The sequence below is a fragment of the Leuresthes tenuis genome, unplaced genomic scaffold (assembly GCF_036924035.1).
Source record: "Leuresthes tenuis unplaced genomic scaffold, fLeuTen1.0.hap1 SCAF_17, whole genome shotgun sequence".
NCBI lineage: Eukaryota > Metazoa > Chordata > Actinopteri > Atheriniformes > Atherinopsidae > Leuresthes > Leuresthes tenuis.
This window is the reverse complement of record NW_027325371.1, coordinates 29,474,166-29,479,827: the sequence shown is the minus strand read 5'-3', so window position 1 is coordinate 29,479,827 and position 5,662 is coordinate 29,474,166. Positions and strand designations below refer to the sequence as shown.

The 5,662-nt window shown below is 40.0% G+C and overlaps 2 non-coding genes across 2 annotated transcripts; both read right to left on the bottom strand.

Annotated features, from left to right (window-relative positions):
- Window positions 1-2,914: 2,914 nt before the first annotated feature.
- LOC140274399 (U2 spliceosomal RNA) lies at window positions 2,915-3,098 on the bottom strand. The gene has a single exon (XR_011908353.1). It is a non-coding gene; the product is annotated as a U2 spliceosomal RNA (small nuclear RNA).
- A 307-nt stretch (window positions 3,099-3,405) lies between these two features.
- Window positions 3,406-3,519, bottom strand: LOC140274171 (U5 spliceosomal RNA). Its single transcript, XR_011908148.1, has one exon. It is a non-coding gene; the product is annotated as a U5 spliceosomal RNA (small nuclear RNA).
- Window positions 3,520-5,662: the final 2,143 nt, after the last annotated feature.

Sequence of the window (5,662 nt, the reverse complement as noted above, 5' to 3'; positions counted from 1 at the left end):
AACAGTTTTAAGTCAGGCTGATAGAAGGAATTAATTTTATAGCAAAATCTGTATTTCGTCATATGTCGAGAGATGCTTATTTCTGAAGAAGTTCTTTCTCATTCTACAAAGTACAACGTTGTTTATCGTTGAAACTTGATTAGACATGAATAAATATGAAGGACAAAGCAGTCTTAACTTGGTTTGAGTTAATGAATTCTTTTTATAGGAGAATCCGAATTCGTGCATAACTCATAAAATAGAGCTTATTTTCGGATTCCTGAAGAATGAGTCTGGTTCTTTCTCATAATACAAAGTTTGTTGTTTATTGTTGAAACTTCATCAGAAGTGAGGAAATAAATGAATGCCTATCAACAAATGTGGGATCTAAACTCTAGTGCTTCCTCTAAAATAATTTCCTTTCTCAATTTAGAAATGTGTGTGTGTAAGTCACAACACCCGTGACACCAAAACGGCTTTCTTTTCTCTACACTCTGCACTATGAGCACACACACCAAATCAGAAAGGCTTTTTTCTCTCTTTTCTACATTATGGACTGTGGGGACACAAAACCGCTCTCTCTCTTTTTTTTTTTTTATCGTGTGCCAGGGCGTTGTCTCACGTATTAGATTATGCTTAAGATACGAATGGGTTTATCAGTCACATCAGAATCCATACATACTGATCCTCCCGTAATAAAATGGTCGGATCTTATCAAACACACTTTGTTTCTTGTGACAATCAAGTCAGCGAAACAGCGTATACACGTCAAGACACTGAATCAAGTTTGCCACAAGAACTCATAAGTTTGGCAGTATTGCTCTGCCGTCAGCAATCATACACCCATTTTATTTTCGTGAGACATGTGCAAACACCTGTTCATCTACTGTTCTATCACTATGAATTAGTGATCTATTATCAATAAGGATACTTCTACAACTACTATCAAAGTATGTCCGGACTTCTTATGTTGTCAGTTGCTATATATGAATAAGTGGGTAGCTACTGACAAGCATTAAGCATGTCACACAGCCCAAACATATAACATTTCAGGACACACCACACAGTTAACAACCACAGTGAAGTGTCAAAGCCCAAACATGTAATGAAAAAATGAAAGGTATGACCTTTTAGAAGATATACAGCTTTACATGCTAGGGCAAGTACCTTTAGTTGTAGGAGGTGATTTTAACTGTATCTTGAGCAGGAAAGATAGAAAAAGAGCAGGGGTAGATTTTAAAGTGGATAAGACTTCGATTTTACTTCAGGGCATATGCAGGGATTTTAAGCTTACTGACTGTTTTAAAACCATGCATCCCAGAGAGGAGGGCTTCACCTGGTTTAGTCATGATGGCACCAGAGCCTCTCGCATTGATTATTTCTTTACTAGAGATTGCCCACCCACTGATGTTAGATTAACCCCTGTTTTCTTTTCAGACCACCTTATGCTCTCCTGCACCCTTTCACCCCCTTCTGGTGTGACGGTAGGAAGTGGTCTGTGGAAACTCAACTGTTCCCTGTTGGAGGATGAAATCATAGTCAGTCAGTACAGGGAATGTTATAAAGAGTGGCAGACCCTTCAAGACCTCTACGAAACACATGCACAATGGTGGGAAATGGTGAAGCAAACGACCCAGACTTTTTTTAAACAGCAAGGTAAACGTAAAAAAAGGAAAGAGAATAGATGTATGATGGGACTACATAAACGCTTACAGCGCTACTTTAAACTAAATCAGTGTGGCATAGACTTTAAAGAAGAAATCAAAGATGTCAAAAAGGAAATGTCAGTTTTAGCAGAAATAAAGAGTAAAGGAATTTTTGTAAGAAGCAGGGAGCAGGAAATTGAGGAAGGTGAAAAAGAAAGAAAGTTATAAATAAAAAGGAGTGTATTCAAAATCTAAAAAGAGAAGATGGGTTTTTAACAAAATCCACACAAGAGATGATTGAAACTGTACATACCTTTTATAGTAACATGTACAAAGAGAAACCAGTGCACTTGGAAACATCGGCAGAAATCTTAAAATTCGTTGACAAAACCGTAAAAGAGAATGCACACTTGACACAGAATTTTACTGCTTTAGAGTTAAAAAAATGCCTAACAGGTTTTAAGAGAAGTCGAGCTCCGGGTTTAGACGGGCTTCCTGCAGAATTCTATCTGACCTATTGGGACCTTTTATCATCAGACATTTTAGATGTTTTTAAAGATTTTGAAAAACTCGACCGACTGCCTGACAGTTTTAGAGTGGGAATAGTGACTCTACTTTATAAAAAAAATGATAAGACTGACCTAAAGAATTGGAGGCCCATCACACTTTTAAACTTTGACTGTAAACATTTTAGCAAGGTTTTAGCGACACGGATGTCCTCTGTTTTAGAGGAGGTAATTCACCCAGACCAAGCTTGTGCCATCTCAGGGAGACAACTCACCGACAGCCTCGTATTGATTCGAGACATCATTGATTACGCTAGAGACAGAAACACCCGGCTTGTCATCTTAAATTTAGACTTTGAAAAAGCATTTGATCGGGTCTCGCATCAATATCTCTTTCAGGTGTTGCAGCCATCGAAAAGGGCCCGATTGTTCCTACTTGGTGAGCTTTGCTTGGTTGAGACGCTTGCCCCCCCCCCTGCTCCTCGGCTGACCAAGTAGAAACAATCTATTCGATGGCTGCCTTGTCTTTTACTCTGTGCAAAAGACAAGGCAGCCACAAACACCACGGGAACACCGTATTGAGGCTTTGTTCTGACCACTCATTCGGTGTCGCGTTTCTTTCAAGCAATTCTCCCGGTTAGCCCGCACTCGGCTCGCTCCCAGAGCCGTGTTAAAGTCCACTTCGCATTCACTCTCTTTTCTCAGCAGATTAAAAGAAAGTTTCATCTTGGGCTCCCTGAAACTTCCATCCTGCACCGCTGTTTGCTTTTTCACAAGAGCAGAGGAGAGCGCACCGTTCCCAGCGGCACTGCAGTACCGGGTCGAGGCTTGGAGTGAACGGAGCAAGCTTCTTTTTCAACTCCTATTCTTAAAAATCCATTTAATATGTTGTCCTCGTATAGAGGACATATTAAACTGATAAGAACAGATACTACACTTGATCTTAGCCAAAAGGCCGAGAAGCGATAACTGTCCACTGTTTCAGGTCCGAGGGCCCTTGCTGGCACAATGCGCACTTGTAGCAGTGTTCTTTTTATGGCCATAGGTGGCCAGAGTGTCACGTTGCACCGCCGCCCACCCGCTGCACTGAGCACTCTTCAGCCCTTTTAAATGGTATAACTTTGCACTCCCGCATGCTCCAGTAGCACCATTCAAGCAACAACTTTGCACTCCAGCTTCGAACATCGGCACAGTCGCAACAAGTAAGGCGACTCTACTCAGAGAAGTCACTCTGCAAAGTAGCAAGATTTATTTTGCACAGACAGAAAGGGCTTCACCCGCAAAGGTAAAGCCTGCCAATAATAGAAACAACTCATTAGTGCTGCTCTCCACGGAAGTCTTTAGTAAAAGGCGAAAGACTTGTATGTTATGAAGAGAAACCAGAGTACGATTATCCGTCACTGCGGGAGCAGGGCATCAGGCGTGGTGAGCTTTGCTTGGTTGAGACGCTTGGTTGAGTCGATGGCTGCCTTGTCTTTTACTCTATGCAAAAGACAAGGCAGCAACAAAAACACCACGAGAATCCCGTATTGAGGCTTTGTTCTGACCGCTCATTCAGTGTCGCGTTTCTTTCAAGCAATTCTCCCGGTTAGCCCACACTCGGCTCGCTCCCATAGCCGTGTTAAAGTCTACTTCGCATTCACTCTCTTTTCTCTCTTGGGATTGGGATTGGGATTTTATCTATAAAATGAATTCCTTCACTCAAACTATGTTAAAACTGCTTTGTCGTTCATATTTACCATGTCTAGAAAGATTTAAACAAAAAAAACAACGTTGTACTTTGCAGTAAAAGAAAGAGCAAATCTAAAGTTTCAGGAATCCGAGAATAAGCTTACTTTCATGAGTACTTCACGATTTCGGATTTTGCTATAAAATGAATTCCTTCACTCAAACTAAATTAAAACTGCTAAACCGCTAATCTGTTACATGTAAGGCAGATGTCAAATTCACCGAAATAGGATCTAAGGGTATTCGGCCAATCGAGCTGTAGCAGCTTCGGTAAAAGAGTATAAGTTGAAGAGTTTGTGAATAAAGGTGTGCGCACACATAGTGAACTGTAGGAAAATAGGCAGGGAGCAATGCCGGCTGGGGTATATGTTCTTGTATGTTGTCTGACTGTTTGATTTGAATGTGTTGTGTAAGTGTCCTGTTGAATGTTTGGGCTTTGACACTTCACTGTGGTTGTTAACTGTGTGGTGTGTCCTGAAATGTTATATGTTTGGGCTGTGTGACATGCTTAATGCTTGTCAGTAGCTACCCACTTATTCATATATAGCAACTGACAACACAAGAAGTCTGGACATACTTTGATAGTAGTTGTAGAAGTATCCTTATTGATAATAGATAAACTAATTCATAGTGATAGAACAGTAGATGAACAGGTGCCTGCACGTCTCACGAAAATAAAATGGGTGTATGATTGCTGACGGCAGAGCAATACTGCCAAACTTATGAGTGCTTGTGGCAAACTTGATTCAGTGTCTTGACGTGTATACGCTGTTTCGCTGTCTTGATTGTCACAAGAAACAAAGTGTGTTTGATAAGATCCGACCATTTTATTACGGGAGGATCAGTATGTATGGATTCTGATGTGACTGATAAACCCATTCGTATCTTAAGCATAATCTAATACGTGAGACAACGCCCTGGCACACAATCAAAAAAAAAAAGAGAGAGCGGTTTTGTGTCCCCACAGTCCATAATGTAGAAAAGAGAGAAAAAAGCCTTTCTGATTTGGTGTGTGTGCTCATAGTGCAGAGTGTAGAGAAAAGAGAGAAAAGAAAGCCGTTTTGGTGTCACGGGTGTTGTGACTTACACACACACATTTCTGAATTGAGAAAAGAAATTATTTTAGAGGAAGCAGTAGAGTTTAGATCCCACATTTGTTGATAGGCATTCATTTATTTCTTCACTTCTGATGAAGTTTCAACAATAAACAACAAACTTTGTATTATGAGAAAGAACCAGACTCATTCTTCAGGAATTCGAAAATAAGCACGAATTCGGATTCTCCTATAAAACGAATGAATTAACTCAAACCAAGTTAAGACTGCTTTGTCCTTCATATTTATTCATGTCTAATCAAGTTTCAACGATAAACAACGTTGTACTTTGTAGAATGAGAAAGAACTTCTTCAGCAATAAGCATCTCTCGACATATGACGAAATACAGATTTTGCTATAAAATTAATTTCTTCTATCAGCGTGACTTAAAACTGTTTGTCCTCCTTATTTATCCACTTCAAATCAAGTTTCAACAATTAAAAAAAAATTGTAGTTTGAGAAAGAACAACTTAATCTTCAGCAATCAGTATAAAAAGAGGGCAACAAAAGGTGCAAATGCCAACCATACATCACTAAAAGGTGGAGCGGAAGTATTCAGCGTCAAGTAGGTGTGAATGTTCGACCAAAATTTGTAAAAAGTGGGTAAGAAAAGGTTCGAATGCCCGACTAAATATTAACAAAAGCGGGAGGAGAGGTCTTCGGATGAGAGTGGGTGAGACTTTCCTACCATACAAGTATGGTGGAGAG